Source organism: Mirounga angustirostris, unplaced genomic scaffold (genome assembly GCF_029215605.1).
Source record: "Mirounga angustirostris isolate CCGP_5_RB_7025 unplaced genomic scaffold, mMirAng1.0.hap1 SCAF_16, whole genome shotgun sequence".
Classification (NCBI taxonomy): domain Eukaryota; kingdom Metazoa; phylum Chordata; class Mammalia; order Carnivora; family Phocidae; genus Mirounga; species Mirounga angustirostris.
In genome coordinates, this window is record NW_026991724.1 from 19,445,350 (window position 1) to 19,468,028 (window position 22,679).

Sequence of the window (22,679 nt, forward strand, 5' to 3'; positions counted from 1 at the left end):
CTTTGTCAAATCACCCAGTGTGATTAAGAACAACAATAAACTCCCCCTCCATATATTTTTAGTGGAAAATAACACATTTCTAATCCGGAACTGCACACAGCAGGAGGATTGGGAGGACGTGGCTGATGGAAGGTTTTGGGGGCGGTGGAGGAAACCTGAAGCTTCCAGGAGGAGAGAAAAAGCTTCCAGGTTTTCTTAAATGACACTTAGAAGTTGGGGCCACTCCCAGGAGCCAGGGACGTGCAGGCGTTGGGGTAGTTGGTGTGCAGCGGCTTAGTTGCAAGAGTCAGTTTCTGGAGGCGAATGGGCTCCAGGCTGATACAATCTGTTGGCGAGAATGACTCTGGACTTGGATCTAACAGACTATAAAAGAGAGGCTCAGAGCCTTGTTTTCCGGCCTTGCAGGAGCCGGGGTGGTTTTCAATGAAGGGCAGATGTAGCCTGAGGCCTCAATCTGCCTCCCCCAGCCCTGCTGTAACCTTATTAAAGGATAAAAAGAAAGGCAGGACTTTTACCGTAAGAAAGAACCAGCATGGCCAGGTGGCTTCCCAGAGCCCAGAGGGGTTCCAGGAACACATGTGCAGAAGGTGGGCTCTCATCCTTCCGCAAGGGGGCGCCTGGGAGAGAGGGAAGGAGGCGGGAACCCGGGCAGGTGCAGGAGGCCCTGATCTGATAGGCGGGGGCGGGGAGGAGGGGCAGAAGGGGGCTCCCAGTTGGTGCTGCGTCTTAGGTCTTTGGCAGGTCAGCCCCCTGCCAGGCCAGCCCTCAGCCCACAACTCTGGCTGTCCACGCGGGACGCTCTATGACTCCGTGTGGAAGGGCACTGAAGTGGGGGCCCAGACTTCCCAACACAGCACAGCACCTGGAACCTGGGAGGGGCCGTGCGGGGAGGGAGAGGCCAGAGAGGCCTTCCTTCAGGTATGCACGGTGGTGAGTGGGGGACATGTTCTTTCCCCGCTGGGTTCAAGTCTTCCAGCACTCTCTTCCCTCCCCTACCTGGTCTCATGGCTCTAGTCTCTCCGGGGGCAGTCTCTTTTCCAGAAGGCAGCCAGGGTGGCGGGTGTAATCACAGATCTGACCACGCCACTCTGTCTCTGTCGAATCCCTCCTGTGGCTCCCAGTTACTTCTGGGAAAGAGCTCAAACTCCGCAGGTGTTCCACACACCTTCTGCAGTCCCTCTCGTGTTTTCTGCCCTTCCCCCCGCCCCTGGAGTCTGGTGTACACAGCTTGGGGTGTCCCTGAATGGACCCTGGGCTGCGCTGCATGTTTGCATGTTGTTACAGCCGCGGCCAATGCCCTGGCCTCATTCCCTCCATTCACCCCCAGGCACCCACCTCTGTGATGGACAATTCCGTATCTCAGATGGCTTCAGACTTCAGGAACGTGCAGGTCTCTGCCTGAGGACTTTCTCTGGTCTCAGGAAGACTCCGTGCCTGCTTACCAAGCGGGATAGCCATGGGGTGGGGGCAGGGGGGAGTGGTGGGGATGCCTCAGGAGCCACCTGCAACCAATGAATGAGGAGCCGGAATTGGAGACTAAACACCCAGCTTCCAAGGGCTTCCAGGGGACAACTGTGAGGTGTGCTCCTTAGGGTCTCTCAGAGGGCTCCCAGGGGGATTGTGTCCCCGTTGTCTTTACAGTGCCCCCATTTGTTCCTAAATGCATGCATTCCTCTCCCCCCCCCCCCCGTTGTTTTGGACTGGATGGTTGTGTCTCCTCATATTCTTATGTTGAAACTCTTAACTCCCTCTGTGGTGGGATTAGGAGGTAATTAGGCCATGAGGGTGGCGCCCTCATGATGGGATCAGTGCCCTCTTAAGAGTTTTGAAGGAGTTTGCTTCCCTTTTCTGTCCTCAGCAGGTGAGGACACAAGGAGAAGTCTGCAGTCTGTAACCTGGAGAACTGACCAGGCTCAAGCTGATCTCTTCTGGGCCTCCTGAACTGTGAGAACTCAATTCCTGTTGTTTATGAGCCACTCAGTCTATGCTATTTTGTGATAGCAGCCTGTTTTACTTCCCCAGTCCCTCACCAGCTTCCTGGGATCACCCCCCACCCCCCAATATTCCTTCACACCCGAATTCCCATCTCAGGGTGTGCTCTGGGGGGGGCCTGAACTGTGACACATCTGCTCTTCTTTCTGCCTGGAATTCAAACTTCTCCTACTTGGTCATCAGCTCAGGCGTTCCTGGGTCGCCTTCCCTGAACATAGCTGCCTGGCTCCGTGCTCCCAGGGTGTCTGGCTCTGTGCTCTGGCTGACTCGCTGGCTGGCATCATCTGTCACCTTGTGTCTGTGGCCCGGGGAATGGGTCCCCTCAGCATCAGGGGTGGGCCCCTCTGTATCCAGTGGCTGGCACAGCACCCGGCACATAGTAGGGGTTCAACAGGTATGTGTTTAGGGTGCCACCATGATGGAACACTTGCAAGTGCTGGCGTTTTGGGCTTAGAAACAGCAGTAAATTGTATTTTCTAGGTTTTACAGATTTTTCCTCCCTCGGCCAAAACACCTAAAAGAATCTCTTGAGTAATATCTTGTATTTGCACAGTGTGAGGGCTTCGCAAAGCACTCTTGTGTCGGGCTGAGTCTCACCCAAACTTTGTAATGAGCAGACAGCACTGCCCCATTTTACAGATAAGGTCACTGAAGCAAGCTGGCAGGCCCAAGACAATAACCATAAAGGTGGGGATTGTAGTACAGAGAAGTTAGGTAAATGGTCCAGAGGCACACAGCCCAGAGCCGGCAGGAGAGAGTCAACCAGACCCAGGCTTATCTTTCTGTAGAATCCGAGTTCTCTCCCCTGACCCTCTACCTGGAGTGGGGGCCTATCAGGCTGCTGTCAGGCTCTGCATGCGGGGGGAGGGGAGGGGCCTGAAAGGATGAAAGGATGAAAAGCCTTTCTCCACCTGGCAAACGTCTGACCTTTTGCCAAGGTCAAAAGTCCCCTCCCCTCTGCGCTTCCTCCTCACAGAGATCCTGTAAGCTGGAGAGTGCGGTTCCCCTTTTCAGAAGAGGAGACCCAGGTTCTCAGAGGTTCCAGGGACAGATCCAAGCTCTGGCCCTAGGTCAGAGTGACTCTTTCTCTACAGCCAGCCTATTCCTTTTTCCTATATATATATATTTTTTTTTTAAAAGATTTTATTTATTTATTTGAGAGAGAGAGAGTGAGAGAGAGAGCGCAAGAGGGGGTAGGGTCAGAGGGAGAAGCAGACTCCCCACCGAGCAGGGAGCCCGATGTGGGACTCGATCCCGGGACTCCAGGATCATGACCTGAGCCGAAGGCAGTCGCTTAACCAACTGAGCCACCCAGGCACCCTCCTTTTTCCTATATTTTATGCCCCAGAGCAGACAGCACAGGGGGAGGAGGATTTCAGGAATGTATTTTTAATGGCAGACGCTGATCATAAACCTTGGGTGTTTGTGTCTGCAGGACTCAGGGTTTCCAGCCGAGACGCAAATGGTGGGCTGGACCACTAGAGCTAAGGCAGTTGCTGGCCGGACCCCAGGAATATTTCCACCTCAGATGACCAGGGCTTTGTTAACGGGGAGGGAGGAGGAAGAGGAGGAGGAAAAGGAGGAGGGAGGAAAAGAGGTGACTGAGGGGGGATGGCTTCCCTTCTCTTGCCAGCCCACACCAGACCAGTCCCTCTGGGTTTTCTAGAACCTCCACAGATCTTCTTTCTTCTAAGGGTGGGAGGAAGATCACATAGAGGAGGTCAGACATTTGCCAAGTGGAGAAAGGCTTTTCATCCTTTCAAGCTCAAATGGCCTTGGTGGTTCCCTTTTCCCCTTCCCCACACCCCACTGGCTGCCGAGGCATCAATCTACCTCTTCAATAGAATCTGTCCCTTGGCTTCTTCCCATGTCATTCACCTGGACAAGCGGAGGAGCCTCCTTGCTGTCTCTCTGCGTCTCCTCCTGTCCCAAACCGTCTCTCCCACACTGGCCCCGGAGTGACCCCTTCCCAAATGCAAACCTGACCAAGTCACCCTCCTGCTTCAAGCCCTTTGTGGTTTCCTATAATAATAGTGTACATTTATAAACTGTCATGTGCTGGGAAGCCAGCTGGATTATAGTATTTGCTGATTGCCATGGTGTAAAGACTCCTACTATTTCAGGCTGTAATGTCCTGGCTGGCAACACTGTTGAATAGTTAACAATGGCTCTCCTTGAGTGGCAGGAGCGACTCTAACACATCCGGGGGTAGCCCTGACGGGGCGCCTGGCACTGCTTGAGGACTTTTGCCTTTGTCTGTGTCCTCCCCCCCGCCCGGTGTGCTCTCTCCTCTTACCTCTATTTATCCAAATCTTCCCCGTTCCCCAGTCTCACTTATGCCAGAATGCCTCCCTGGACGGACCCCCACTGCTCCAATAGTGGGAAGTTCTATCCACACTGATTTGCTCTCTCTTCATAGCGGGCTCCACATCCCTTCCGTGGTGAGAACGGTCTGTTGCAGGGGCTCAGACGCCATTTGTGAATTCTAGGTGTTGTTAACCCTTGTCAGGAATCAGGCCGTGCCAGTGAGTATTGCTTGAGCACTGGCGATGTGGTGTGTCTCAGTGCAAGAGCTCGTGCGGGGGAAATGGACGTGCCAGCCCTGAGCCCTGCCCTTGATCGTCGTGAGCATCGGGAGGTAGAAACTACAGGTCAGCCACTGTGGCACTTTGTGTTGTTTATCTCCTGCCTGAACCCGAGTCTCTTTCCAGTTATACTTTCCTCATCATTACAGTGGATGGAGGCCATTAATCCTTGTTAGCGGATGAGATGCCCATTAATGGGAAACCAAAAAAGGGATTTTTCAAGGTCAGGATGTGCCCTTTCAATGAAGAATTCAGTTCTATAAAGAAGGAAAGGAAGAATCACGGCTGTTTTTCCTGCCCAGTATCCAGATGGGTAGGCTGTCCCCCCAAATCCTGCTTGGAACCTGTCATCCCCATCCCAAAACTTCACCACTTCCTGCTTCTCTCTATGGAAAGACTGAGTTTGGTGTTAGAGAACCCTTAACATGAAAAGAAAAATGAAATCTGTGTTTTCTCCTAAATAATTGGCAAAATCTAAAAAATTAATAAAACCCAGTGCTGTCAAGGCTGCTACAAAATGACATTCCTGTCTACTATCCATGGGAGAGTACATTGGCCCAAACTTCTTTTTTTTTTTTTTTTTAATTTTTTATTAGAGAGAGAGTACAAGCAGGGGGAGCAGCAGAGGGAGAAGGAGAAGCAGGCTCCCCACTGAGCAGGGAGCCCGATGTGGTGTTCGATCCTAGGACCCCAGGATCATGACCCGAGCCGAAGGCAGATGCTTAACCGTCTGAGCCACCCAGGCGCCCCGGCCCAAACTTCTTTTTGGAAAGTCCTTTGGCATTGTCTGGATAGATTAAACATTTACATTTGAGGAATCTGTAAAATTTATGTAAATACTAACATGAGTGCATTAAAGATGTGGATTTTTTTTTTTTTTTTTTTGTAAAAGCAAAAAATTGGAAATAACCATTCTTCAGTAGGGGGCTGGTTGCATCAAAGGCAATATACTTATAAAATACAACAAAATATCCCATTTTAAAAAAGGGCAGTGGCTCTCTAGGTGATGATTTGGGTGATGGTCCATGATGTGTTGGTGAGGGAGGGTTAAAGCAAGTTGTGGAGTGTGGTGATGACCCACCTGAGCAGGGGCCAGGCCTCTTGTTCACAGCTGTCCCCAGCACCTGGGACAGAACCTGGCCCCAGGAAGTGCTCTGTAAATGTGCCTTCTAATACTATTGTCAGCAGGCTGTAAAGAAATGATGAACGAATCCTCCTTTGGAAAATCCTACGCAGAGGCATAGAGAACATTTGGAAGGAACCTCATGGAAATGTTAACGGAGCTTATGCCTGTTTGGGGTAGAAGTGGCAGAAAGGGATGAGACACCCAGTGGTATCTTGTACATCTCTGTATTGTTTGAATTTGTTATGGTTTAAATTATTTTTGTGATCGGAATAAAAACCAAAAGAACTGGAAAAAGTATCCCTTCACACTGACTGGCCTATAAGCATACTCTCGTATGTGCTGTTAATACTCCCAACACACACACTCTGGCCTTTGTGGGCCTGGGGGCTCGTCCAGCTTCTGTTGATTCCTGCCTGGCACCCTGTGGATAACAGGGGCTCTTCTGTCATGAGGTGGAAGAGACAGTCACAGGCACTGAGGAGGACAGCGCGCTCCGTGCTATGCCCCGCGCGTAGAAGTGGCTCATAACCATGAGCTGCCTTCCGCCACCCCGTGGAGTTTCACTCACTGACTCTCCCACTTACCTTTTTTCCGCCCCAGGGCCTTTGCTTGAGTTCATCAGAGAATAGTTAGCTCCTCAGACAAGGCCAGGGGTGAAACCCTCCTGCCCCGCTCCGTTATTTTGTGGAAACCAGGGTTCAGGAGGTTAAGTGACTTGCCCAAAGTCACAGGGCTTCCAAGTGGTGGAGATGGCATCTGCACGGAACTCCAAAGGTCCTCATGCTTTCCTTGCCCTGGGCTGCCCGGTGGGGACATGATGTTTGCCTTCTCTGGAGGACTCCTGGAGACACAGTTGCCTTTTGCTAAGAGGAAGGAGTCTTGGGTGGGAGCTTCATGATCTGTCAGAGCCCACCCTGTCCAGGGCCCCCTCCCTCTGGCCCTGAGAAAGGAAGGGGCTGGCCTGGAGAAGCATGCCCGCATTTATGGGGACTCAGGGACTTCCACCCCGAGCTGGTTCTCTCCGGCCACACACCCCCCTGGGCCAGCGCCCCCACAGAGAGGTCTTTGTTGGTCATCACAAGCCCGAGAGCCAGCAGATCTGGATTCACAGTCCTGCTCTCGTTAGTTGTGGGCTTTGAATTACTCAGGTGCAAAATGGGGTGGGGGAGATCTGCCTGTGAGAGGCATGAGAATTCGGTGAGCCAGCAGTCACGTACCTGCCCCTTGTGGGGCCTGGCACACCGCGGCAAGCTGATTGGGTGATTGGCACATCCGAACCGGTTTGATTCAACAAAGGTGCTTTCCTCCTGGGTCTTGAGACTACCTGCTGCACATGCCAGGGCTCCGTGGCTCGGGCCGTAAGACGAGAAAGCAATGTTTCCAACTACTGTCTCAAAGTCAGCATAGTTGTCTTTTGACTCTTCTGCGTGTCCCTACATATATGTGGGAGCAGGGGTAGTGGAGAGATTGACAGCCTGGTCTTAGCACCTTAGGGTCCTGGTCCTGGGTTGAAATCCCGGATCTACCCCGTACCAGCTGACCTGGGGCAAGTCCCTTGAACTCCTGAGGCTCCATTTCTTTACCTGTAAATTCAGGCTGATAGTAACATCTGCCTTGTGGTCAATATTAAATAAAGGATATAGAGCCCTTAGCCCAGTGCCTGGTATATGGTAAATACCAATAAATGCCTGTGTCTTTTAATGTTTTATCATTGTCATTGTTTCTACTATTATGGCGTGGTAGTCCTTCATGCTGTTCACCAAATATTTGCTGTTTGCTGCTGGGCAAATGGTGGAACTGTACTTCTGACCCCTTAAAATTAGGCATGGCCTCTGACTTGCTTGGGGCCAATGAAATATAAGGAAAAATGAGTGTATCACCCTGGGCAGAAGTTTTAGGGGCCAGAGGACGATTTGCTACCTTCGCTTCTCCTGCCATGGGAACAGTGATGAGCAGAAACGCTGCCCTGAACATAATAGTGCAGGTGATAGTCCGTTTGTGGGGACAAGCCACTGAGTGGGGCGTCCACCTGGCTTCTCTTGGATGAGACACATGGGCCAGCCCTGGCATGGCAACACCGCGGGTGATCACTGGCTTGCTTTGTCACGTGGAGTGGGAGAAGACAGGGCAGAGGAGTCCTGCCGTCCCTCCCACAGGAAGATTTTGTCCAATGGAGTGACAAAAGCAAGCAGGCCCTGCGCCCTCCTCCCTCCGACTGGAAGGATGGGGATGTGTGGGAGGCCACACGGCACGGGGACCAGACTGCAACTTTGCCTCGCCTCTTTGGAACGGGTTGGTCCTCTGCCTGCATGGCCCCCCTCTATTTCTCTGCAAAGAGTGGGCTGTTCGTGCGTCTTGCAGTGTGGACTTCCAAGTGACTTCCGAGGGTCAGTGCTCATGAGGATTTAGATGGTTGAAAACCCACGTCCTCCTGGGCCAGCGGATGTGTGACTCACGCTCATTTCTTATAAGGTATAGATGACAGAGTTATCCAACCCCATACAATTTCCGTGGAGGTGAGCAACAAGATTTAAATGCCAAAAATCCGAGGGATGGAGCCTCAGTGTCAAAAGGGACCCTAAAAAGAGGAGATTGGAGGCTGAGATGGGCCATACGTCAATCTTCCTCTGGGGATGATGCCTTCCCTGACACATTTTGGGGCCTCTAAATAAAAGGGGGTGTGTGTAAGCCATTTGCAAATAACAAAGCTCTATACAAGTGTGAGGGGTTTGAATTAATATTGAGTCTGATGTGGTCCACTTGGAGGTTATCCCTGATTGTGTCCACGTGTCCCCATGAGAGCTTACTGAGGTATTCCATGGGATGACTTGATCAGAGAATGGAATTGGCTTCTGTCAGGGGGCCTGGGAAGCTCTTCATGCACATTTCCTTGGAAGAGAGGGGGCTGTTGCTTCCATCCATCGTGGGTTCTCCACCAAGAGCCAGCCCCCACGTTCCCGTCCTGAGGAAGGAGGGGAACTGTATCCTACTTGAAGAAATGCTAACCATCTGGCCCATACGGTCATGTGCCAGAGGACTGGCTTCAGTGCTGAAACAGCAGAGATCCAGAGGGAGGCTGGGTAGATGTGTTTTAATCTCCAGGAGGGGAAGAAGTGCAAATGGTTGGATACCAGAGAACCTCGGGGTGTCCCTTGAGAATCGGGAAAGTCTTATTTTTAAAATATCACTGACTTTTATGATTTCTGAGCCCACATGTCCCTAATTGAGCTTCTTGATTATTTTTTCCTTGAGCTTTTTAATTTTTGAAAATAAAATTGTTATGGTCTCGGCTTCAAAGATGACCTGATTAGCTACCAACCACAAGCTTCCTGTCAGGGTAGGGCTGGCTTTCTCCCTTCGTGTTCAGAGCTCTCGGGAGCAGTGGGTGTGCTAGCTTTTCTCTCCCGGAAGACAGCAAGGCAGCAAGCTTGACTTAGGGGTGCAAACCACAGAAGCCAGTTACTGTCGTGCAGAACTTTAATAGAGGCCTACTTAGAGTTAGGCATGGTGCTAGGCAACGGGGGCGCAAAGTTATTGTTGTGGATGATCACCAGAGAGATGGGGAAGGAGGCAAATACACAGTTGATTGCATGGGAGTGTTGAGCTTATGTCCCTGAACCTGCTTGGGGTGTGGCCGGTAAAGGAGAGGGGTTTGAGCAGATCGATTAAAACAGTTTGGAGTCCTGAGGAGTAAAAAGGGCTCATGGACATTTCAGCAGAGGGGGTTTGAAGTGTGGTTTGAAGGCGGAGAGGCCTGAACTTGGTAAGAGGTTCCAGTGTGTAGAGCAGATACTGGTGGCCAAGGGGTGTGTGGGAGGCTGGAAAAGGCCTGAAACCCCAGGGACGAGGCTGACAGGGTCAAGTATGGGTTTTGGAAAGATCTTCTGTTTGAACACCCCTTGTGATGGGAAGCTCACTATCTACAATTCCACCTTCAGCTCTGACCCATAAAAAAGTCCTTTCTGAGAGCAAGCCGGTGCCTGCTGTTGGCCTTGGAGGTTCCTGAAAGACAACCCTATGCCATGCTTAGTCCTTTCATCCTTGTTTTTGTCCTTGAGAGCAATGGACATTTAGTTTGAGGGCGAGCATGATTACTTCCTTTACCATGACCATTCCAAAGCTTTGGCCACAATCTCTGGAACTTTCTGTCAGTGACCCAGGTTGGCCTCCTATGGGGAACATGTCTGAATTCATCTCTGCAGTTTGCCTAGTGGCTGAAGGCTTGGAGTTTGGGGTCCGTAGTCCTGATGTCGAATCCCATTTAGGCCACTTTGTAGTTTCCTGACCTTGAACAGGTGTTTTCTCCACATTCGGCTCCCCAGCTGGCCACCGGGGGTTACCACAGATGCAGATTACACACCCTCTCCCTCCCCGCTGGTTAAGAGGCCTCTCTCTTCCCAGGCAGTTGAGATGGAGTTTTGGAAGATCCTTGAGCAGGGCTGTCATTGTGAAGACTCCAGACCCCTGGGCCCCTTTTTAACCACTCTACTCTCCTAGGAACCAGTTCACTATTCTCTGATGACAACGGGCTGCTCCTGTTTCTGTACATGTACCCGGCAGGCCCCGTTCTGTTTCTTTTGGTTTAGGGTACGTGTGCAATATGCATTTGGTAGGCTGCGTGGGTCCATTTTTAGGTGAAATATTTTGACAGTGCATTCCCAGTCTTGTTTCTCTCACCTATCTTTAGGAGGTCCCAGGATTTGCTTGCCCCGAGGCCTTGGCTCTGTGAGCCTGTAAATCCGGAGTTCCCCGGGGGTCAGACTGGCTGGCTACAGGCCTGACCAGGAATGTGGGGCTACCCAGCATCAAAGAAGGCCGGCTCCCTGGTTGTTACCCAGCTCACACGCCTTCTGTCATAAACTGGGTGATAGGGGCCCAGAGATCAGGGTGGGAAGACTTGTCTAAAGTCACAGGGCAAATTGGTGGCAGAGGTGGGTGGACATCACCCCTTCCTCGCTCCATTTCCTGCTCTCAGCTGGGGCCCCGAGGGCCTGTGAAGGAGCCTGAGTGTTGCTGGCGTTGTTCACTGGGACCACACTCATTCATTCTGCAGGCCTGCCTATCTTCCCATAGGTGCCCAACTCCTGTTGCTGGACCACTTCAAACCTAGCCTTATTCATACCCAGCCTGCCTGATACCCAGAACTCAATCGATAGGCATCTCCTAAACTCCTCCTGCCCAGCTCCTGGCTGAGGGTGAGGTTGTGCGCTGGGAACACTCAGGAATCCCCCCAAAGAGCAGTGGATTCCAGCAGCTGAAGATGTGGGGAACCAGAGTTACAACTTCCTCCCCAGCCTCCACTCGCCGCCTGGCCCCACCACGGGGCTTGAGAGCATGAGTGTGTGAGTCAGTTTCATGATTTTCTGAAGACTGAACGGATGTCCAGTGTAACATAACAAATGATCACAAACTCAGTAGCTTGAAATAATTCAAATTTATTTTCAGTTCTGGAAGTCAGAAGTTCAAAGAGAGTCTTAGGGGGCTAAAATCAAAGTGTTGGCTAGTTCCTTCTAGAGGCTCCAGGAAAGTCCATTTCCTTGCCTTTGGTGCTTCTAGAGGCCGCTGTATTCTTTGGCTTATGGGTGCTTTCTTCATCTTAAAGACAGAGACTTGGCATCTTCTTTCTCTGCATCTGCTTCTGTTGTCAGATGGCCTTCTTTTCTGTTGCAAATCTCTCTCTGCTTCTCTTTCTAAGGACATTTAGAATTCACCAGATAGTCCAGGATAATCTCTACCTCGAGACCCTTAACATAATCACATCTGTAAAATCCCCTTTGCCATACCGTTCACGGGTCCCTGAGAGTAGGCCGTGGGCATCTTTGGAGATCATTAGTCTACCCCGGTCAGTTAATGCCATGCCCATTTGACAGACTTGGAACTTGAGGTCTGGAAAGTTTGAGTAGTACAGGAAATAGAGGTCTGACACCTTCTCCCTAATCCTAGAATTGGGGTTTTGGGGTCCTTCTGGGACCTGTGGGCTGGTCTTTAAGAGTAAGTAATCTGACACTTTCTCACATTGGTTGGTCATTTCTGGGGGGTGGGGGTCGCTTCATTGTTCCTTCGAAATTTTGGAAGAATTCTCCCTGTTTTCCTTATCAGGAAGCTGGAATGAGTAATGCTCACCCACTGACCTTGCTGGGTTTTCAGGAAGATTGCAATAATGAGAATGAAAGGCTCTAGTGTACTTCTCAGATGATCAGTTAATACAACTCTTATTCCTCCCTTCCTCCCTTTCTCCTTCCCTTCCTCCCTCTCTCCCTCCCTGCCTCCCTCTCTCTCTTCCTTCCTTCCTTCCTCCCTTCCTTCTTCCTACCTCCCTTCCTCTCCCCTGCCATCTGTCTGTGGAAGACATAGCTGGGCCTCTCCCCAGATCCCCTTTCTGAGGAGGAGGTGCAGCTCACCTTCCAGCTACTGTGAGCATTGGAGGCTAATGACTCTCAGCTGCCCCCTTCCCTGCAAAATTGCCCTCAGCGACACAGGGGCTGCCTATGCTCCATGGCCCCGGAATATTCCCTCTCTCTGCCCCGGCTGCCCGCTCCATTTACTGACTTAGGGGAGCACGCATGGCTGGTCTCCTTCTGCCAGCTGGGACCTACTTTGGTGCAGTTCATGCTCCAGAACTTCCTGGGGGGTGAGGTTCGTCTCTATTTGAGGTCACATCCTCCTTAGCACCTCCCCTGCCCCGTGCAGCTTCCCTCGCTGACTGCAGTCCTGTCACAGGCTCTGCTTCTAGGGGATCAACCCCAGTCACTTTCCCTTTTTGCCTTTTGATTTTTCCTTTTTCTCCTCCTTTTCTTGCTAGGAAGTTGGGAGAGCATCATTTCAGGATGACCGGCCAGCAGCATTAGATGAAGAAGCAGCCCCAAACTCAGGACTAAAGAACGCTCATGGGCGTTGGCATTTTGAAGGCTTATTGGTGCCCTTCTGTCTAATTGAATATCAAGGTACAGTGAAACTCCACATTCCTCCTTTATTGCTGGGTCTGTAAATCTTTAAAAACAATCTTCAGTGGTAGAAAAATGCCAGGCAAGCGAATCCTCTTGTCTTAGCTTAGTTTCCCCAGCTGCAACTGAGGTGAAGTATCCATTTCAATCCTCATAGCCATCTGTGAGATAGGAAGCATCTTCTTCCCCTTTTGTTTTACCAACGCGGCCATATGCTGAGGCCTCCTGCATTTTTATCTCCAGCCTGGACCTCGCCCTTAAATCAGCTGGCTTCGGTGTCTGTTAATTCTAATCACAAAACCCCTGTATTCGTCCAGGCTACCAGGATAAAATACCATAGACGGGGAGCTCGAACATCAGCAATTTACTCCCCCTAGTTTTGGGATCAGGGGGCCAGCATGATCAGTTTGTGCTGAAGGTTGTCTTCCTGGCTTGCAGATGGCTGCCTCCTCACTGGGCCTCCCATAGTGGGGTCTGGGGAGAGCAAGGGAGTATTAGGGCTTTAACATAGGAATTTTGGGGGGTACAATTCGGTCTCCCCTGACCAAGGGAGCATTAAGTAATCACATTGGGGCTCAACCTGGGATGGGGATTCTGGTAGATATTGTAGAACATGCCTCAAGGTTATCCCCAACAAAAGGTGAGTGAGCTGGGATATTTATCCCCCAAATCCTGGCAGTTATGGGTTGAGGGCTGCTTCCAGGAGGTACTAACTCCCTGGGGCTTCTGGTGCCTGTGTGAGCTGAGCACGCTCCAGTGACCAGGAAAGGCCCTGAAGCCCAGTTGCAGGTGCCTGTGGTTGAAGCCTGCCTAGGTCTGCATGCTCAGGTGTGGTGTGTGCTGAGGAAATAGGGAAGAGGGCCGCCAATGTCCACTAGCGGGTCTGAACCCTGGGCGTGCCAACTGTCACATCTGAGCGGAGGAGGGACTTCCTGGTAACTTGAGAGGGGGCAGTTTCCACAGAGGTCTGAGTGCAGGAGCCCCAGTGGAGTGAGTTGCTAATAGACGGGTAGGAGCAGACCCGGTGGGAGGACACTTCCTGGGTGAAGGATGTGGGAGCGTGGCGTCAGGAGGGAGTGTTCTTGTTTCCAGATGGGAGACTCAGGAGTGAGCTTTTGTACTGATGGGAACGCTCAGGGGGGTGAGGGCTTGGTGGGTGGTGCAGGATGGATAATCCAGGGAGGGAGGACTGGACGTGTGAAAATTTGAAGACAGATCAGAGGCTCGATTCCAGACACACTGGAGTGACTGGTCTGTGGTAAATTGAGAGCCTCTTCTGAGCTGGAAGACAAAGGAAGAAGGGAAGGTGGGACCCGCTCAAGGGGATGGTAAGGGTTGATGCAGGAGCTCGGTTTGATGCTTTCTCTTTTTTTTAGGGAAATATAGGCAGGGTCAGGTGTGTGTGTGTGTTGGGGGGGGGACATTGGCATCATCACCCCATTTCTTCTGTGTTTTTGAGTTGAGTGAGCAAGAATAATTTATTTCCATTTATACAGAAACACTTCTCGTAGCTATCAAGATGATTGTCTTTTCTTTCATTGAAAATAAATACACACTGAAAGCTCGCACACACTTAGTAACTTTCTCATGGTCTTGAAATTACTGGTTTCTCTTGTCAGCATTGTGTGCATACCAAATGCAAAATACACTCGTATTTTTAAAGGGCAATTTGGAATCATTAGTAAGATCAGTAATGCATGTAGATTTCGACCCAACAATCTCATGAAATTTGGTGATGTTCATGTTTGAAAGGCAAAAGGAGAAGGTGTTAAAGAGAGATGAAAAGATACAAGGAAAGGACCTCTCAGGTGTTTGGAAGGGATAAATGGATAAACAGCTAACATTTATTGAGCACTTACTATGACCCAGGCCGTTGTTGAAGGTTTTCCAGTCATTTAGTTCCACAATACTGTGAAGGACCTGATATCATTACCCTGGCTTTACAAAGGAGGAATAGGGAGCACAGTAAGGTATTACATAAGTTACCACAAGTTAGAGGACCAGTACATGGTGGAAGGAGGAGAAGTAAGTTCTCCAAATTCACTGCCCACATGTAACTCCCATATCTTCCCTTATCCTTGTCATCGGACACTCAACTCTATAATCTCTTGCTTTAAAAAAATCTCCACCCCCCCCCCCCGAAAGCTTTACTGAGATACAATTGACAGGTAACATTGTGTAAGTTTAAGGTGTACAAAATGATTTGATACATTTATATGTTGCGAAATAATCAGCACAATAGGGTTAGTTAACACTTCCATCACCTCACATAAGCACCATTTCTTTTTGTGATGAAAACATTTACGAGCTACTGTCTTAGAAACTTTCAATTGTACAATACAGTGTTGCTAACTATAATTGTCACACTGTACATTCGATCCCCAGAACTTATTCATCTTATAACTGGAAGTTTGTACCCTTGGGCCAGCATCTCTCCCCTTCCCTTGCTCTGCAGCCCCTGGAAACCACCATTCTACTCTCTGCCTCTATGAATTTGGCTTTTTCAGATTCCACACATAAGTGAGAACATAAAATAGTTGTCCTTCTCTGTCTGACTCATTTCCTCATCACCCCATTTCTTTGGTCCTGAGGCACCACCAAAGCTCAAATCCAGGAGACCTGCAGGCACCAAGAACTCGGGTGGGGTTGGTATATTTCTTTGCAAATTCCATGACAAATAGAAAAGTTTCACTTCCCACTAAAAGATAATTACATGTTAATGGAGCTGATCACCAAATTACAATGATGAAAGGGAGAATTCTACACTTTCGGAAGTGACTTACAATGATAAACACCCCTTTTTCTCTCCTTCAGTCTTACCAAAAAAAAAAAAAAGGGCAGGACGAGTTGCGTGTCTCATGTAATGTTCTTTGTTGACTGCTGTGCTGAGGTTTTCAAAACTGGCATTCTGAACGAGTGTATTAATTTGAATTTGAAGTCCTTTTGTACTAAAATGATGGGTGCAGGAACATATAAAATTACATATGTTTGTTGTCTTTGATATAAGATGGATACTCAGGCAGTCCAACATGACAAGAGATAACTATTTTCCCGACAAGAAATAAAGATGCCTAAACAGTCTGAGAGTTAACATGATGAGTTGTAGTTAGACACTGTGACACTGAATTTGGAGCATGATAACTTCTCAGAGTTCCCGACTTATCCCCTCTGCCTGCCATCGTATGTACTTCCATATAGTTTATGGTTTTAATATTATTCTGTGGGTTTGTCCAAGTCATATTACAATGAAATTCCTCTCAGAGAAGATCCAGCTGAGCAATGAAGAACAATGTTTGCATTAAACTTAAGGATGGATTCTGGGGGCTGAAACCAGGTATTTGGACCTCTTGCATTTCGTTAGGTGGGGATGGAGAGAAGCTAATTAATTTGGTCATGGAAAACATGTTGTAACATTGCAAATTCTGTACTTATGTTCAGGGAGAAATTGAAATTCCATGGACTCTCTTCTGGAACACCAGAGACTTTAGTCCAGAGGGGGTCTAGAAATAGCTATACATAATCACACGTCTGAATGTCCTGTCCACAATTGCTGATGTTTCCCATCGTACACATGGGGCTGGATTCTTGAAGAGTTCCCAGGAATTCTGCAGTTTATTTAGGGTGTTAGATCCCAGGAGGATGAACTGGGGCCGGGAGGAGGACAAACCCCAGGGTAGAACACCAGTGTGCTTTGGTCAAAATGATCTAGTGGCCAAGAGCTGGGGGTGTTCATGCCCCAGGCCTGACACTCCTGTGTGTGTGTGTGTGTGTGTGTGTGTTTGACAATCTCTGTGGATGGAGGCACTTTTCTTCTCTGGAATAGGAAAAAATCAAGGGGTAGGATGGAAATATCCCCAAGGTTCCTCTCAGCTCAGATGGGCAGTCCATTGTAGTATCTGGGGTTCTTCAAGCTGGCAGGCGAGTGTAATGGCAAATTCAGTCCCATACTTCCCAGACAAGGCACAGGGACTCAGGGGACAGAAGGGAATGATAGCCCTGCTGGGTTTTTAATGAACATGGCTGGTTCAGGTTGGAGAGAGGGCTTTTCCTTTAGACACAAGGTACTTGCAATGGAAAAAACCATGCAGGTCAGTTTGTAGGCAGAGCTGATCATTGGTTAAATATGCAGGGCATTAAGGGGGTGGCTGAAGGAGAGGACGTCCTTCTGCACCTCAAAGGCCACTGCTGTCTTGAATCGCATCATGGTGGTGTTATGTTAATATGGAGCAAGCTGTTGTTGAGAAATTATTAAAAATTAGCAATGGGCTCCAAAACGCAGGATGACAAATTGGTGCCCAGGGTTCTGGGGGGAAGAATAATTTACAGCCTTCAGGTGAAATCTCAGGTTGTTTGTTCTTCATTTCTGGAAGCGGAACACAACATTTGCAGCATGTGTGGATAAATTAACCTTTTGTTAATTTGGGGAGCTGCCATCAGCCCCTCCAGCTCCCTCTCTCAGCTTCAGCAATGAGGCAGACTCAAGGGGTGGGAACCACATTGTCCCAGTGTAGGTGCTCACTCAGGGCCCCCTGGTAGTGCAATACTGCCCTATTTCCTTCTGGACTGGAAGCCCCATGAGGGCAGGGACTGTGCTCCTTCCGTATTTCTGGTGCCTGGCACATAGTAGGTGCTCAATAAAGATTTGTAGCACGTACACCTCTTGGGAGCAAGGTGGGCATGAAGAGCAGAGCAGAATAGGAGGAGATGGGGGGGTGGCAGCTTGTTACCACCCTTTCCCCTACAGCAGACTCTGTTCTGGAGGCAGAGCCCATCCTTGGAGCTTCTTCCTGCCCTGCTTCACCTGCCTGCCCTCCTGGGAGCCAGTGGCTGAGTAGCAAGACCAACAGCAATGCGGTTTTCCTGCAGGTCCTGCATGGAGGGAGTTCAGGAGCAGGGGTGCCTCTCCCTTGGGCATCCCAGAATCCGCTCTCGGGTTGGGCATCATCAAGGCCAACTGGAGGGCCCCCTGGGGGAAGAGGAGCCACCACATTCTGCCTGGCTACAGCCTCCCAGAGGAAGGCACGGAATGTCTGCAGCTCTGTGTTGGGATGCGAAGTAACTAGTATTTCTGAGCTCACATTCTCCTATGGACATTATTCCGCTTTTACTAATTGGCTTAACAATTTTCTCAGTAGTTAATATTCATCTGTCAAAGATGGAAGCATAAATAAATAACTTCGGTTCGAGCACACCTTCTTATCAGACCATACATCATGTTAGAAAGTTCACATTCTTTAACCAGGAAGATGAAATTAGAAACATCTTGAAGAAGCCTTCTTGTTATCAATCATGTCAGCTTGAACATGCTTCGAAGCTTGCTGCTGGCATCAAGAATAGATGTTTTATTCAAAAGAATGTATTTAAAGAAAATGACAGCGCTTTTCGATTTCAGTTTTTTAAAAACAGGAAATCTTTCAAGCCCTCCTGACTTGAGCATTCTAGTGCTTCGGAAGATGTGTGGAGAGGCTCTGGCCTTTTCTGGATGTGCCATAAGGGTGCAGAATTTCCTGACCCTTTAGAAGGGTGTGGGGCAGAAAGACAAAGACACTTATGGTTCAGCTCAATGTCCTCGGTCTTGTGTGGCTTTGACAAAGTCACTTACCCGTCTGGGTTTCAGTTATTCATTTATGAAATGAAGAGGTGGTATGAGGTTTGTGTTTTAGCTCGGGCTGCTATGACAAATGACCATAGACTGGTTGGCTTAAATAACAAACATAGATTGCTCGCCGTTCTGGAGGCTGGAAGTCCAAAATCAAGGTGCTGGCAGATCCAGTATCTGGAGAGAACACTTGTCTTGGTTTGCAGATGGTCGTCTTCTTGTTGTGTCCTCGTGGGGTGGAGAGCAGAGAACCAGATTCTGTGTCTCCTCCTCTTTTTATAAAGGCATTACTCTCATCATGACAGTTGCACCCTCATGACCTCAGCTGGCCCTAATTACCTCCCAAAGCACCCCCCCCCCCGCCCAAATACCACTGGGGTGGGGATTTTCCTGCTCCTAGCTTATGGCCTGCTCCTTCCAGTATGGGTAGCCGAGGGCTAGACATCCTCCAATACCCTCCAGCTCTGACCTGCTTGACCTCAGGAGAGATGGGATGAAGGGTTCACGTGGCTCTGTATCCAATCCCCTCCTTCCAGGAGGGCTCAGGATCTCTCTCTAACCCCAGCCATGCCTACCTTAAGTTCCACAGCACAGTATGTGCAGTTAGGGAGTCCCTGAACCAGGAGAACAGGGTCTTTGCCCCAGCTTTACCCTGTTGCCGTTATGACCTTGGGTAAGTCACTTTCCTTCCTGAGCCTCACTCTCCCCATCCACAAAACAAGGCAGTTGTTGGATAAGCTGGACCTCCAAGAGCCAACATTTACTAATGATCCTGGGAGTTACCAGATAGCGAAGGCACAGATGTATTTCCACAAAACAAATGGAATCTGACCTGTTTCCCTAAAGCCCAGATCCTATGGGGCAATGTGTTCCTTATTGGAAAGATAGTTTGGAATCTGTTGGTCAAATGAATCCAGAAAACATAGACCCCTGGTCAGCAACAGAGGTCATTCTAGGGGCAAGAGCACTCAAAGCTTTTTCCTTCCTTGATGGTCCCAGAGAACCAATAGCAGCGTCTAGACCCCACTGAATTGGCATTCAGCATCAAACGTATTCTAGTCTGACTTCCTTACTTGACAGTTGAGAAAATAGAGACTCTGACAGAGGGACTCACTGGCCTAAGGTCACATCCCAGGTGGTGGCAGCCGTGGGACCAAAGCCCAATGCTCGCCCCCGCCCCGGGCCTGCCTGCAACCCTAAACTCGCTTCTCGTTTAAAAGCATGAACACAACTCTTCAAAATGCACAACGTAATTTTGAATTCCTTCCCTTTTTTATGCTTAAATATATCATAGTTTGTAAAAATGCATAAACACCGAACCTACACTCAGCCATATGCTGCCAACCACACCCATCTGCTGCCCCAAATTTCCAGCATGACTGGCTGTCAAAAACTCATCATGGACGGCTTGCCAAACACTTCGCAGCCAAATCTCATGGACAATTAATAGTGTTAAGTATGTCTGTGACATCTCTTATGAATCAAATGGGTCAATTTGTGACAACATGTTTCCCTCCACCCCCACTGAAAGCCAGGAGGCATTAGGTTGCATGCGTGAAGGCAGTGGCCAGAACAGGAATGAGGACAGATTCCAGGGTTAAGAGCTCACACAGTCCGGCAGGATGGATACGCCTGGAAGTGAGATGCGGAGGATCTGAAGCACCAAAATAACAGACAGGGGACCTCAGCAGAGGGAGAAGCATGTCCGGTGGGCAGATCACAGGGACAGGTGTCTGGACCAGGCTCTGGAAGAGGCACGTGCAGAAGTGGGACTTGAGGCCCCAGGGCGAGGGTGCGTAGTGCCTGTTCGAGGAGCAGTGGACGTGATTGGTGGTAGGATCAGAAAGGTTGGTTAGAGCCCAGCCTCAAAGACCTCGGATGCCGGGCTGAGGGCTGAAGCTCTCAGGGGAGAAACAATCAAACCCTTGTAAGAGTGGGGTGATTGATGAGGAGGGGAAAATACGGACTGTGGAGAAGAGACAGACTGAGGTTCCAGTCTTGGGTATTCTGTTTACCAGCTGGTGACCTTTGGCAAGTCACTCAAACAGTCATCTCTGTGAGGGGGCATTTCGAGGTTACACCTTAGTCTTTCCTGCAGTGAGGGCCAACGAGTGCCATGCATGTGCTCAGCTTCACATAACTCACATCGCTGAATCTTTAGAAGGACTTTCTGGGGTCAGTAGTTATTATCCCATTTCACAGGAGAGGATGCTGGGGCCCAGGCAAGGGGCCTCTGCTTTATACTGCTGAGCTTGAGTGAGCTTCCCACCTATGTGATGATGTCAGGTGTCGCACATGGCCTGATATTAGCACTCGCGCTCCTCCTGGTCTGGGGAGGAGCTGGGCATGTGCTCATAAGCATTTCACAGGAGCTGACCTATTTAATCTTTGCAGTGGCCCTGCGAGATTGGCATATGGCTTCTTGCATTATATGGGTGGGGAAGGCTGTCACTGTTCCTATCAGCTGTTATCTGGAGCACCAGGGTTCTGTTGGTTTATCTGCACCGTGTCCCATGCACAGAGGTGCCAATTTCATGGCCTGGGGTGGAGTCAGGTCTTGGTGTTTCTGACGGCTGCCTGGGTGACCCTGCTGTGCCACCGGGCTGCCAACCCCCTGGCCCCGTAGCAAAGCTCCTATTCTTCACTGAGTCTTTGAAAACAAAAACCCCGCATCCTTCTTTATTCATGGTGTCCAGGAATTCCCAAACCTAGACCTTTGTTCTGTAAACAAGCTGACTTCAAGTAAAGTTTGAATCCTGATGTTACTACTGTTGTTTTTTTTAAAAAAAAAAAGGGCAGGGGGAGGGGCGCCTGGGTGGCTTAGTTGGTTAAGCGGCTGCCTTCGGCTCGGGTCACGATCCTGGGGTCCTGTTCCCTGCTTGGTGGAGAGCCTGCTTCTCCCTCTCCCTCTGCCTGCCACTCTGCCTACTTGTGCTTTCTATCTCTCTGTCAAATAAATAAATAAAATCTTTAAAAAAAAAGGGGGGGGCAGGGGGAGAGAAGCTTTTCCAAGAATGTAGATCTGCTGGTGTAGACCTGGGAGCATCAGGGTGGGGTAGCTTTGACTCACCCGTCAGGTTGCCTTGCTACTTTCTTCTGTTTCTTGGGGTGAGTACTCTTCTGAGTTCGTAAAGGGTCCTGGTCTCCGTTGGGTGCCCCAGGTTCTGTAGTACCCTTAACTGCTGTTGCATGGCTAGGCTAACACCTACCCCGCTTTCCTGCACCCTCCTGGCTTCTCTGCCTCCATAGCTCAGAACGCAGCCTGGCCACCATACAGGCATAGATCTTTCCCTACTTTTCAGAGAGGGTCGTGTTGTCTCGGTGTGGACACCTTCAAGGAGGGAAGGCCATCGGCTGCCCTCAGGATCAGGCCTGGGTGTTAGGATTCCCTCAAGTTGTGATTGCAAAAAATGGGTGAGCTCCTTGGGGTCTTCCTTGAATTAAGCCAGAGTGGGTCTGGCTTTTGGCAACAGGATTTGCCTGTGCTGTCAGATAGATGTCTTTCTGTGGTCTGTCCCAAGGAGATTTTATTACCAAAGAGGCTTTGCATGGGTGGGGGCCCCCTTGCACCCGCCCCTGAAGTTGTGGCTTAGCTAAAAGTGACAATAGTTAGTAATATTATACTAATACTAATACCATACTAATATAATACTAATACTATACTAATACTAATACTAATAGTAATATTAACCGCTGGTAGTTACAAGCACTTTACAGACACTGTGGGTTTTATTTCTCCCCAAAGGTGTCTACGGTAGTTTACTTTTATCCCCATTTTACAGGGGAGGAAACCGAGGCCCAGGAAACTCCAGAAAGTGGTTCTCGTAGGTGGCAGAGGGGTCTTGTTATTTCTAAGGCCCGCGTCCTTTCATTTCTCAGGAGTACAGAACTAGAAAGTTATTTTGTAAATTCAGCTGCAACACGCCCCTCCAAGAGGTCTTGTGTTTCGTTCCAGTCGGCTTTCTGGAGGCCCTGCTGGGATACCTCATGGAGTCCATCTGATCAGAACATTCTCAGTTCCAAATATAAAACTGAAAACACCAGCCCACTTGGGGCATTTTTTTTTAAAGGAAGAAACTGTGAAGTGTGCCAAGTTTTAGAACTCCAAGGGGTCTTAAAGACAATGTTGTCCAAGCTCCCCATTTTATATATCAGAAAACTGAGGCCAAGGAGGGAGGGAGCAAACTGCCCAAGGTCATAGAACAAGTGAGTGGTGGATCTGCGCACCCACGTTTACCCATCTCTCGGGGGCGGGGCGGGGCGCAGGGCTGCTGAGGGACGAAATGTTTGTGACTTACTTGGTCCAATACTTGGTACATAGAGGTGGGCCATATTTGGGGATAGGCGATGAGGCCTGTTGGCAGGCGGTGGGGATGGAGCGAAAGGGGAAGGACCTCAGAGGTAAAAACAGTGGGAACTTTTAACAGGCTATG

General features: G+C 49.6%; 1 long non-coding RNA gene across 1 annotated transcript in view; it reads left to right on the forward strand.

Moving 5' to 3' along the window:
• Positions 1–1,862: 1,862 nt before the first annotated feature.
• LOC123854957 (uncharacterized) overlaps positions 1,863–22,679 on the forward strand; it is a 191,364-nt gene continuing 170,547 nt past the window's right edge. The window contains exons 1-2 of the long non-coding RNA XR_006793430.3: positions 1,863–1,944; positions 12,506–12,647. This is a non-coding gene — a long non-coding RNA (uncharacterized LOC123854957). The remainder of the gene's footprint in view (positions 1,945–12,505; positions 12,648–22,679) is intronic.